This window comes from Plutella xylostella, chromosome 17 (genome assembly GCF_932276165.1).
Source record: "Plutella xylostella chromosome 17, ilPluXylo3.1, whole genome shotgun sequence".
Lineage (NCBI taxonomy): Eukaryota > Metazoa > Arthropoda > Insecta > Lepidoptera > Plutellidae > Plutella > Plutella xylostella.
In genome coordinates, this window is record NC_063997.1 from 6,608,395 (window position 1) to 6,622,019 (window position 13,625).

The 13,625-nt window shown below is 35.0% G+C and overlaps 1 protein-coding gene across 3 annotated transcripts in view; it reads left to right on the top strand.

The window, feature by feature from the left end:
* The window catches only part of LOC105393738 (inactive rhomboid protein 1), a 102,469-nt gene that overhangs the window by 39,129 nt on the left and 49,715 nt on the right, over nucleotides 1-13,625 (top strand). The gene's annotated exons all lie outside the window — the stretch shown is intronic.

The window sequence follows — 13,625 nt, forward strand, 5'->3', positions numbered from 1 at the left end:
GCGCGTGTGCCGCTAGGTGGCGACTCTGCCGCGCCATAAATTACAAAAACTCACATTGTAAGAGCCAAATAAATTAGTTTAGTATAAATTAATAATGTAATAAATATACACTGTAAACATGTTTTTTTTAAAACATCGTGTCTGCATGAAGTTAACAATCTGAAGCCAGACAAATAAAATTATGAATGGATCTACCTACTTCTGAACAAATATGATTTAGACAAAAAGGGTTCAGTAGACACATAAAATGGCAATCGATGCTAAGAAAGACGAATGAAAACATGTCAACGTAAAGTATGTACACACGGCAACGTTAAATGGTTGGCAGGGCACACTAACGTAGGTAGTGTATGTGTGTGTCAGCGACGTCGACGTAATTATTTAGTTCTGGGCAACCCACACACGGATATTGTAAGCATGTAGTTGTGCCAGTGACAATGATTCATTGTTTTTATGATATGAAGCAAAATTTTGCAATGAATTGTAATAGATTGAATGGCTCAGTTGGTATGATACAAGACTTACAATAATCGGTATGGTGGTTCAAATCCCTGTGAACTTGCAAAATTCCTTTTTTGTTTTTTTTATAGATTTAGTTTATTTTTTAATATGGCTAATAATAGTATTGTAGTATATACGAATAAGAGCAACACAGAAAGTAAATGAAACAAGTTATTAAGTGTTAAAATTACAAAATTTATTCTTGCCGTAACATAAACATTAAGGATGTTACGTTTTTGTTGTTTTTCGTTTTAAAACATAGTTGTAGTTTATATTAATAAGGAAAATTTTCAATTAGCAGTTTTAAATCATAATAAACATCAGAAAAGGATGGACTGGCTGTTTTACTAAAGTAAATAGGCAAGTCATTAGTTATATGAATCAACATGTTAATTAGCTAGAAATAAGATAACTTATTCCAACCTCAGTAACAATAACATCATTAACACATTGGCTTACCCATAATTGTAAATAATAATAAGTATTTAACAAAATAACTAAAAGCTTATACAAATGGAAAAATAAAAATTACTGAGCTAACCCCAATAACTATAATTTTCACCACTTTTTCGCCATAATATCTTACCATCCATCCTTGTCTGACTTAAAGGACTTTTCATCACTAAATATCACCACATTGTTGCACCAATCAAAGTTTAAAATAGTCAGTCGCAAAACGCACTCTGTTTCGACGATGCTGATCGGTTCGAGCAATTTTCTTCGTCGGCCTCCGACACCGCAACCCTGCAGCACGCAAGTGAACCCGTACGGTTTGTAGGGATAGATTATGTGTTGTGGCCGTAGAACGGGTGCTGCAGAACGGATCAGCGCTATGTGCAGCTACGATTTCTCGATGGCGTGGTGATGCATCCGTATAGACGACTACTGTCCCGAATCTGCGTATCGGTGAACCCATAATTGAACAGTTCTCCTCTGCAAACAAAAAAAACAAATACTTAGCTTATACAAATACAAATATTCTAACAGTCAAATAAAATATTTACAATTCTATGTTACTTACCGTTAAACGTCTTGCGATTTCACTAATTGTAATATTTTGTTCATATAATACAATTATCTCCGCCTTTTTGAACATGGTCAAATGACTTTCCATAGTGACTGCGAAGATAAATTAATTATAAATTGACAAATCACAAAGTGAATCACTATGCAGACGCAGAGGTGAATTGTCACTAAAACTAAAAACTAATTTCGTTTATTCATATTGTATGAGGGTAGAATGGTTTTACTTCTCAAATGAAGAACGAATCATATATTTTTAGCGAAGAGAAATAGTCGACAGCTATGCAGCTTGTAGTCATTTGTCAATTTCAAATAAATTTATTTTATACTCAACAGCGTTTAAATTAACGCTAAATTTAAATAAAGTAAAATAAAAATACCCATCAGTGGACTCGAACTCACGACCTATGTTTCATAAGTCTAACATACTACCAATGAGCTACGAAGAGTATAGCTACAAGTTGTGAAATTTTGCTTCAAGTCAATTTTATAACTATTTGACTTACTCGACCGGTTGATATTTTTATGTCACAGCTGGTAAGTAAGGGCGTTTGCCTACGCGCAAACTCGTTTGTGCTGTTGTGTGTGTGTGTGTGGTTTGTTACTGGTGTATTTACCGATTTCTGCTTTATTGCACACATAGACCACGTTAGTGTGCACACATACACTACGTTTGTGTGCCCTGCCAACCATTTGGAGGTGCCGTGTGTACATAGTAAAAAAATCAATCCAAACTTTTTTACGACGTCTTATTGTTTGCTACACGCAAAGGCAATCCATATTAAATATACGTACTTGCTTATTTTGATATTGATTTATGGCTCTCCCATTGTTTGTTTGAATAAATTGTTTATAGGTGCTTTGTTTTAATTAAGTCTGTCCTTACAAAGCTTCCAAGAGTAAAGTTTGGGTTAGGCTGGGACGATTTTAAATCATAATCTGTCATTTATTTATTGGACTAACTTGAACTTGCCCACAAGCTCCGCTTCACCTTATTCGGATAGATAAAAAGTATCCTTGGTATACATATTATGTTAGCTGGTGCTGGCGCAAGGTGTCGCTTTTAAATAGCAAATTTAATCAAAACAAGCTACATCGCTAACACGCTACATCCGCTTTCCTGTGAAAGAGTAACAAAAATTAACCCATCCTTATATAAACTTTTACGATAACAATAGGCTTTTATATTGTGTGTCAGCATAATTTTTTGACACAATCAGCTGTTTAATATCTAATAGTCATAATATTTAAATAAAACGAGATATTCATATATTTTTCATGATTTTTTATTTATTTTTACCAACGAATCCTAAATCCAGTTAGGTATGAAAAAAATACTTGTTAGACTAGACATAAAAAGGTGTGAAAGTGCGCCTTTGAAGCATCTATCAACAGGGTGTTTTATTTTATTGTGTTAAAGCCGCGTCACACAGTGTTAAGCCGGCTCAGAAAGTCCGGGCGCAAATTGTCTTAAGTCCCAAAGTTATACATCAATTTGTATCAGAAGTCTACACGGCCATTGGTTCCATCGGAAAACGGTTTCGCTTCTTCATTTGCTCTGGTTCTCATCAAGATAAGCGTCTTTCCGAGAAGCGGTTCTAAAATATAGGTCCTTTTATTTTCAAGAAGACAATCAGTCTTTATTTGATAGACACTGAAAAGAATACCGGAACCGTACTAATCAAACATCATATTTTTTACGGATTCGTGGAAAAAAACTTTTTTTGGCTTTGCTTTATATTGTGTTTCTCTTTTTATACAATCTTTATTTATGAGAGGTTTGGGGTTTGGATAACAATACCTACCTCTTGAAAATTGTACGATATGGTACACACCAAAGATGCTTTTTGCATGGTATTAGGTTATAGGTCCAATTCAGCTTGCTTTCACATCTTAAAATTACCAGAAAATATGTCATAGGTTCATTTGCACCATAAACATAAAGTATGAATGCTGAGGATTGCTTATCTACATCATTTCGTTCGTACATTGAAAAAACTCGAGATAAAACACCTCTGCTGTCTACCGCTCTAAAGAGTACATACACGGAGTTTGAATTTAGGTACCTACATTATATGCATTATGTTCTAAGTCAGTGTATTCATAACTGTATACAACGCTATACCTAATAGTAAAATCATGAGCACATATTATTACTATAGTAACCCAGTACAAGATATTCTCCCCAGAGACAGTTAATTTGTCAAAGTTGTGAACTTCCATGGCCTTTAATCTTGCGTGAGTCTGATTTATCCAGAAAGTCCAAATTAATGTCCATCTCTGGGGAATACGTACGAAATCATGTAACATTTTAACTGTGTTGACCCCCTCGATGTTTCTATGAAATATTTCATTCGAATTTATCTACTATTATACGGTATTATCTACACCAATTTTAACTTTTAATTACGTGTTTCATGTAAAAAGTTGCGTCACTCACCAATCAATTCTTGTACTGTGTGAAACATTTTTTTTTTACGAATTTCCTAATAGTAGATCAAAAGTTATTCAGAATAACCATCCAGACCAGAGTCACCCCATTTCGGCGCACTATACCTTTAACTTTTAGAACACCCTGTTACCTTTATAGATGCCTAGGTGTATATCTGTTGTTCGTAAATCGTGTTTAAGAATTTTTATTTTGTGAAAGAGTGAAAGTAAAACACATGCAGGTACTTTTATAATTTATAATCGCTATGAAAGTACTAAGTAGCGGCATGAAACATAAAACTTAGCTTCAGTGATCGTAAATGTTCATATTAGAACGGGTGTAGCGTTTCAAAAGCAGCATTCAGTGACAATGTACGAAATTGCTCTTTAAGGATCCTGCTCATAAATAATGGAACATAGCTCTGGCATGATAGAGATGATTTTTTTAATGTCGATGTAATTCACCTCAAGTTTCTAAGTTTTCCCGAGTTTTTCAGATAGGTAGGTACTTACTTTTTTATTTATATTTCCTAACGAATTATTTATTTCGATGAAAGAATGAACGATGGTACATGCAGGCTATTGAAACAAAATAGGTTGAATAAAAAAATGCGAAGCAAAGTATATAAAAATCCTATTAAACACTTTACAAAAAAGTCATTTTTATCAGTTTAAAGTCAGTTTTATATTATTCGTACCTATAATAATTAACTAAATAATATGAAGATGAATCCGTCTCAATTAAATTTCCATAATATTATAATTATATTCGATAGTATACGGACTACTTAGTTAATCCTAATTACAGGTGATAAAGAGCTTCCACTAATATGCTGAAATGCGCGATTGGCGGAGTTCTACTGAAGATTGAATGCAAATGAAATTAGTGAACTAATCGAGTAGAGTGCGGTTAGGCTGTACACAGACTACGGGCGCAGACCGATGTAGTTGAAGCTTTATGTTGGTTGGCAAACCGATACGATCAATGTAAAGTATGTGACTTAGAGTAGGCTAAGTTCATGCATTATAAAAATACGCTGTCGTTACAGCTTACTGCAGAAGTCGCTGCAACCTGTTTGTCACGCCATCGCCAGGGAAGCAAAGCCGAAAATATGCTTACAAGAAAGCCGGCGGTCAAAACTTCGACAGCCAAGACGATAATAGAGGCGCGCATTTGGCAGCGAACTTCAAACGAGAATGTCCTATTAAATAAATAAGAGAAACAATCCCGCCTGAACCCGGACAAAGCCGCACGGAAGAGCTTATGGCGGCCATATAAATGGAAATTGTCGCTTCAAGTTTCGCCAGCTATCTGCGAGCGCCGTATTGCACACTGGTTTCGGAAATGACTGTGTCGCTGTCGTTGCCGAGCACAGAAGATTATGAATTAGATTCATTCTGCACTCTATAACTGTCTATGTGTGTCGCATGTGTGTGTATATATTCAGAGTGAGTCATTCAAAGAGGGGAGTTTGGGTTCTAATGCGACGTCTTTTGTTTTATTCGTAATTTGGGAATCTGAATATTGCTAATATATCCTTATTTCCAGTAGGTTTCCCTTCGTGGTCGTGGACGTCTCAAATCTTGATATCATAAAATATTTTCTAATGTATCTACCTAACAGTGTATAAGTCCAAACATTTATTGAATATTCAGTAAATATCTTAGAGAATACATAAAATATTACACAGCACTCACTATGTAAACCAAGAAAAGTTCAAAGCCCTCCAGCTGTCCTCCAAGTAAAAGTAAGATCAAAATGAGATTTCTTCAACATTCATTTATCAACTACACTACAATACCTTCGTCGAATTTGAATTTCTGTACCTCCGAATTTTCTGCTTCACGTATTTCATTAGAAATACATTTATATTTTAATAAACCTACTTGTAAAGGTCTTGGTTCAAGTCAATATTGGGACTTTTCAATACTGGAACACTACAAATAAATTCATAATGAGAAACGTACAGATTTTTATGCAAATACTCGTACATCTCTATATAAAAAGCGCGTTTAATAATGACCAATCTAACTTACTATTTACATAATGAAAGATAGTTTAGTTTTGCTAGTAACAGTAAATTTGCTTTTTCCACGGCGTTCTCAATATGATTTTTTGCTTACAAAGACTTGTTTGCTCTTTGTTATGTTTCTGATAAATTGTGTTATTTGTAAAGCGACATAAATAATGTAAATGGACGTTTTAATGTAATGGGGCGGAAAAAAACAAGTTGAATGATGATTTCAGAGAGCATTGAAAACGATATTTCAGTTACTTAACTTTGAAACTGTGAGAGGTTCCGTACCTTCGTACATCATTACCATTAATTTATTTTATTTCACTTAATAAATTGATGTATACTGAAATGGGACTTAGATAACATTTCAACTTATTTTGTTATTTCGCTCGTCGGCTAGTTTTCTGAATTGGACCAAGGCTTTCTTGGTCTAGGTAAGGTAGGTGTATCAAACATAACCTATACGGTTTGCAGTTTTTATATTAGGAACGCGAATACTTGTACTTTTAAATAACTTATCTTAGAGTCCGTCGCCTCATTTACATCTGGAAGCGCTTGAGCTGCTCGGCCGTAGCGCACTGCTCCCTAGGGTTCAAATTTGCATGTTTTACAAATAACTTTTTGCAACTCCACTAATTTTCTCTAATTTATCTTTGTTACTGTGACTGCTATTTGCTGCATTGCAATTTGACTTATATCCCCATTAGCGCTAGTCTGTAAATCGTCTGACGACGTTTGTGGAAATATCGTACCGTAACGGTCGTGTGCGTCTCAAATTCGCTGAGATTATGTAAATCCGGCATTATGGAGCTTTCAGCGCTCTTTGATATCGACTTCCTTATTTGTTTTATCATAACTTAACAAATTTAATATTATGAATTACGTATAAAATAGGAATCTATGTACCTAAATACTTTCAAATTTGCTTCTTTTCTCAAATTTAAAAATTCGCATGTTCTCTGACACGAAAGAAGAAGAATACATTATACGATTTGTGAAATCTATCACCAGCATAAATTTCAATTGGAAGTTGGAATTAGGAGTAAAATAGGAATACAATTGGAATTTGGAGTAAAATGATAATAATGTAGAATTTGTGGTAGGACGATTTGATAAGTCAAATTGTTGCGACTGTTTTCTTGGAAAATCAATGTTTTCTCACTACCGTAACACAAACACCTGAGTTCTACCAACTACGACTTCTAGTCAGAAGGCAAGAAACATTTGTTGACATTTTCAAGGATTGGCTTACGTCATAGATGCTACAGCGATGGGAGAAAACCTTATCGATTTATAGCCGGCCTCGCCTGAACGGTTACGTTCGTATAGAACTGACGAAAAACGGACGAACGAGAGCTGTCGTGCAATCGGCACGTTTATTACAACGACATAGAGTCGCAACAAAGCTCCGAAATGTAGTTTTTCGTTGTATAGAGTGATCCCCTGGTTCGTATAAGGAATACTCGTATATATGTCGCAGGCATTTTGTAAGATCTCGCCGTTTACAAACGGCGTCGTCATTTTACAAACGCTCGCTGTTTTGTAATTTGCCGAAGGCATATTGATAACTCGTTCAATCTTTCTGTTTTCGAGGTTAATTGCAGTTTTAGGGTGACCATGATAAAACACAGTTTACTTTGAACAAATGGAAAAATCGGACTTTATTTCAACATTTCAAGTAAGACTTTTTACTTTTGTTTTCTAAAGTAACCTAAGCAGGTACTAGATAAGTTTAAATATTTAATAAAAAGATACATTTAAATAAAACGTAGTTATTTATACACAACAATAAACCTAGGCATTTCCAGATAAAAACAAACACTGGTGCCCGAATGCACTAAACTTAGGAAAACGCTAAACCCTTTACAAACAATTTATGAAGCTCTAAATTAATATCCTGCATGTGTCCTCCGTACACCGGGATCTATGGATAACGTAGTAGTTTTTAGGTGTGGGATAACCTCAAAAACTTTGTCGTTTGTCCACGGCCTTTTTACTGCTCTATAATAAATGACTTTAAAGTCACAATTATTTGGTGAAAATGCTTCTATACTCGTAATATTTGCACTGTTTTGAGTATTTATTGAGTCACAGAACCACTACTTGACTCCATTTTTGTTGTTGTGATCAACAACGCCGCGCGTGGTAAGAACCAGAACTAAATTCTTCAATTTGCCGCGGCATTATGTAAACGGCGTATGGATTGTGAATGAAATGTTGTGGCATACTATAAAATGACACGGCAATATACATTTTGCCTTCGGCATATTACAAAACAGCGAGCGTTTGTAAAATGACGACGCCGTTTGTAAACGGCGCGAGATCTTACAAAATGCCTGCGACATATATACTGCGTAGGTGAATTTGGTGGACTATCGATACATTAGTAATAATGTTCACGAAATGGTAATACTAGATGAAACGTGGTTATTTCTTTATGTTATTTCTGTTTTCATTTTACAAAACAATATTGAATAAATGTATACAAAATATATGTAATAGGTACACAAAGCAAAACTGTAAAATTCGCGGCCTTTATCAAACGAATTTTGCACAGTTTAAATTTCAAAGTGAACGTGTAGCAAGTTATATTTATCAAGTTTCTAGTTTGTCCACCGTTTAAATTTAAGTCTATTCATCACATCATCACAGCCCATTAAGTCCTACGTACGTAAGTTAACTACTGAAATACCTTTAAAAAGAACACGTTTAAATGGTCATTATAACATATAAATTTAATATACATAATTTTATAACGCGTTTGACTGTCTCTGGACAACGTTTAGCATGTGTTAAGTAAATCGAGATATTTAGTTACTAGCCACGAATAGTTAGTAGTAATGTGGACTTGGTAATCAGCGTCAAGCGAACTTCTTATTGAAAAAGTTAGGAAGACCCCGTGTATCTGGGTCAGCGGCGATGCGATGCGATGCCGCAAGTTTTTAAAATGACAAACTTGTCTTTTGTGTAATTTAGATCGATGTTGCGTTCTCGATTCTATGTACATTTGCTGTTTTTAAGAAACGTAGAACTTAATTTGTACATATTCATAGTTTTTTTTAAACTACAATTGGGATTATTATAGATGGTTGACCTCAAAAGAGCTTTCCGATGAATAATGATAAGGTCATAGCAGCTTAAAGTTACATCAGATGCGAAGGCAGACTTTTAATTAAAGGATTTTTTTTTCAAAGATAAATACGATGTCTTCGGCATGGATCAAGTCTGTCTCATCTTTTTTAAGACTTTCATTTGGCTTGGTCGAGTTTGAGTGCGGATAACATTGAGAGACAGTTTAATTGCTTTCTATCTATCTCTGGCTTTAGTTGTGTCATTGTTTTCTGTTGGTTCTCTCAAGTCTGTTTTCCGCCATCTTGATTGTAGTGATGGCTTTTAAAGGTCGGGTGACCGGCTCTTTGTAATCGATTTGGCTGCTTCGCTTTCTTTATTATCTACAATAAAAATACTATTAGGTAAGTACTTAAATTATTTTAAACTTAAATACCTACATGCATTTTATGGAGGTATTTATAAGTATCCTTTCTAACATTGTGATACTAAGTATCATCAACATAATACTCACTATAATATCGTTAAATTTAAATGTTGTTAATAAAATATTTTTACTGGCACAAAACGTTATTATATTCACTTGTTTCTTAGCACGGAGCAGTATCACAAAAGTCACAAATCGGGAACTGCCACTCGTTAAAACTTTGCACGCGATTCTGAACTTTGTTTTAAAGAATGTAATAAAACAATCGTAAAATTTTGACAGACGGTATTTCAAAACTGTATTACTTTGAAAACGTTACAATGGGCAAGCACATTACGAATCAGAACCGCAACGGCGTAGATTTAGAGTTACAACTCCCGTGGCGTAATATTTTTATGATAAACAAGTTTTATGTTTGGCATAAAGAAAACAAGGTGTGAATAAAACAGATAGAGAGCTTCGTAAAGAGGAAATTTTGGTTTCTGAACTTCAGAGCCGTGGTACTCGTGGTCCCATGGGGCGTTCAGAAACACGGCTAATTTGTTTCTCGAATTGCTTTATATTTACACGAGTCACGCACAATTTTCCATAACCACTTATTACATTTCGGAACGCAATCATACATGTGTTTGAGTAATTGCTCCGCGAAATCCAGGGAGAACTTAGTAGTAGGGAGGGAGGGCTTAGTAACCTACACTAACATAACATACATTAACACACTGAAAAATTGCTTGAAAATTCCCGAAAACTCTATAACAAAAGTAAAAAAGATATGAACAACTGAACTAAATTTGAGTCGCCTTAAATAAAGGCGTACTTCTGCGCATTATTTATTTTTAATCCTCCTACTTGGTATATTTATTAATATACTAGCTGTCCCCGCGCGCTTCGCTTCGCCTTAAAAAGTTTTCCCGTGGGAATTCCGGGATAAAAAGTAGCCTATGTTCTTTCCCAGGGTCTAGACCATATGTATACCAAATTTCATTCAAATCCGTTCAGTAGTTTTGGCGTGAAAGAGTAACAGACAGACAGACAGACAGACAGACAGACAGACACAGTTACTTTCGCATTTATAATATTAGTTAGGATTAGTTAGGATTGTTTAAAAGCTTCAATATGGGTCAGTTGGGAATGAACTTTCTCAATGTGTATCTAGATGTATACCTAAATGTATTCGTACAACCAAAAGGCATAATAGACAGGAAATTAGCTCGACCCACACACCTTTGTTATAGCATTCTCGTTTATAAAGCTAATATTTATGTCAAAACGAGCTACGGCCTGCGGGCGTCGTGGCAAGTGTGGGAATAAAAAACAGGCTTGGCATAATCACTATAATGTAGGCATAGTACACTCACGGGCAATGAAAAGGTTCCACTCACAAAATGCCGACACCAAACGAACTCAATTTTTTCATACATTTAAATAAAAAATTGATCAAAATATTACCGTTTTTAGTTGGTAATATTCGATGCTCTGTTAGATGTACTTCAATGTTACAGATATCGTCATTAAGGTAGCTTTTTCCGTTTAGGAGTAATTTGGTGATTTTCTCACTTTTCATTGCCCGTGAGTGTATTTTGTAAAAGATATTAAGAGCCAAAATGTGTTTTGGTCTTTACACCCAACTCTGCTTGTGTGTACGAGATAATATAAAATATATTATGGTTTGTGATGACATCGTTCAGTATTGTGGTACAGTACAGTAATTAACGTATTTAGTATATACCTACGTAGCCGCTGAGTTGTAGCATTTTAGACACACATGTTTGCACAAAAAATATGTTTTCTTAATAACATATCAGGAAAACTGGTAATAACAGGAACTGTTCTTTCTTAGTATCACTCGTCGTTGTGTTCTGTGATTCATTAGCCCGGAACTAATTTGAGCAACTCAATTAAGAGTAACAAGATTTGTCTGATCTCACTAACTTCGCCGAAATAGAAACTAGCGGGATATGAGACTGGGAACTTCCTAGCTGTAGTAGCAATACGGTTAGTTTTTCAATAAGATTTAAAACTTTATTTCGGAAATTATTGTGGTGGTTTTGAAAACATAATATTTTTTTGATTTTTATCCGCGATTACTATTATTGATTGTCTTTTACATTCTTTTCTTGAAGCTAGCCTATTGTTCCATGCATACCCCTTAAAAAGGTACAATAAGCCAAAAAATAGATAACATATGGGGGGATAACATTCTGAAAAGAAATACTTCTATGGCTTTTGAATGCAGTGTAATTTGTTAAATCATTACGTAGGTATAGAAAAACATCTCCACGAAAACAATCATAACTTCAGAATTGCGAGTAGCTCAGTAGTGGCTGTAAGTGTTCATTAAGTAAATGATTAACATCAGACAGCGGGCAGCAGGTTGCCCTCCGTAATGAATATCATTCGAGAACTCCCGATAGTGCTCGTGACCTTATTGCATAAATTTCCTGAAACCGTATTTAGGTTCATCTCTACCAGCCAGGAGGGTTACTCTAGAATTATTTTCTGTTTTTTTTTCATATATATTTTTTGTATATTTCTTTTTGTTTCTGTTTTTTATTGTTCAGTGTGTCAAATAAATGTTTCTTTCTTTCTTTCTTTTCTTTCTTTCTCTATACTGACGAAAAATGAACGAATTTGAGCTGTCGTGCAATTGGCACATGTATTGTAAACGACAGCACTAAACCACACCACTGTGGTGTCGTCCACAATTTTCTTTTGGTAACGACACTGCTACCTCTTAATGTGTTATATGAAAAAAACAATTCGATATATGTAAATTTTTAATGTTTTGTATTAGAACGACATTATGGTGATGTAGTTACCAAAAAAAAATGTGAACGACACCACAGTGGTGTGGTTTAGTGGTGTCGTTCACAATAAATGAATTGGCACGTTTAATAAAACGTGATAGAGTCGTGGTTCGCGCAGCAGCGCTCTGGAACTTCGTTTTGCGTCGTATAGAGTGACCCCAGTTACGGTTCCAACATGACCCTTCGTCGCGTCGTCATCGCTGTATAGAGCTATAGGTATACAGGGTGTCCCACGGTGATGTGACATGGAGGGGAAGTATACCTTAAATAGATAAAATAGGTCATTTTACCTTCTTCTATTGTTTTGGTTTTCTGTTGTGTTGGTGGCCTTGCTGGTAGGAATCGTTATATAGTTAAGTGTTATTTAAATATAAAAATGCACATCTTTCTTATGTTTAAGTTCAAATTAGGATTAAATAAATTAGGACAAATTTAAAGTAACAGTCAAATTTTTTCTCAAATTTCAAAAAAGTGATATAGCCTGGGAAATGATTAACTAAGTATATTGTGTTTGTGTTCTTTGTCTGTGGATTGTTGTTGTTGTACTATAACTGTTATAATTTATCTAAATAAAGACCTTAAAGAGATCATTTTACTGAAAGTAGATCGCTGGGAAATCGCCAGTGTGATAATGAGCCCTTATTTTATAGGTTTCCTGTAACAATGACAAATCCGAGATAATGTTTTAGCTCTAAAGAATAATGTACCATTATAATGATGAATGATTTATTGGAATCGGTTACAACAATCATTCGAGACATAATCTACCTGCAGTGTTTTGTTAGCAACTAACTCGTCAGCACAACACTAACTCAAAGCTTTATTGTTCCGAGGATCTGTCGGGTCCAAAGTATAATTCCGTTTTTCCCGGAAGTTATTCCTGAAAATATTAGATTTAAAAAGGCAACCTTGCATTTTTTGTCGCAGATCGTATGGCCGAGAGAAGGCCTATTCTCATAACATTAGCATCCGCTGCCCGTCCCTCGCGTAACGGCACGAAACAGGAGGATTATTCTATATTGACGAAAAACGAACGAACGGGAGCTGTCGTGGAATCGACACGTTTAATACAACAGCCCGTCTAGTACTCTAGTACAGATTTGATAGTTTATCGAAAACTATAAAAGATTACGTTTTCTCGCATATAAAGTGGCACCTCTAGCGGAAACTATGATTAAACTTTTGACAGATAGCAGCATACAGCAGATGAAAAAAGGAAACCTAAACTTTTTTCGTTTTCAAAAATTGCAAAACCTGTATTAGACGGTCAGATAGAGCCGTGACTCGCGCAGTAGCTCTCTCAACCTTCGTTTTTCGTCGTAGAGTGACCCCCTGAAACATGTTTTATGT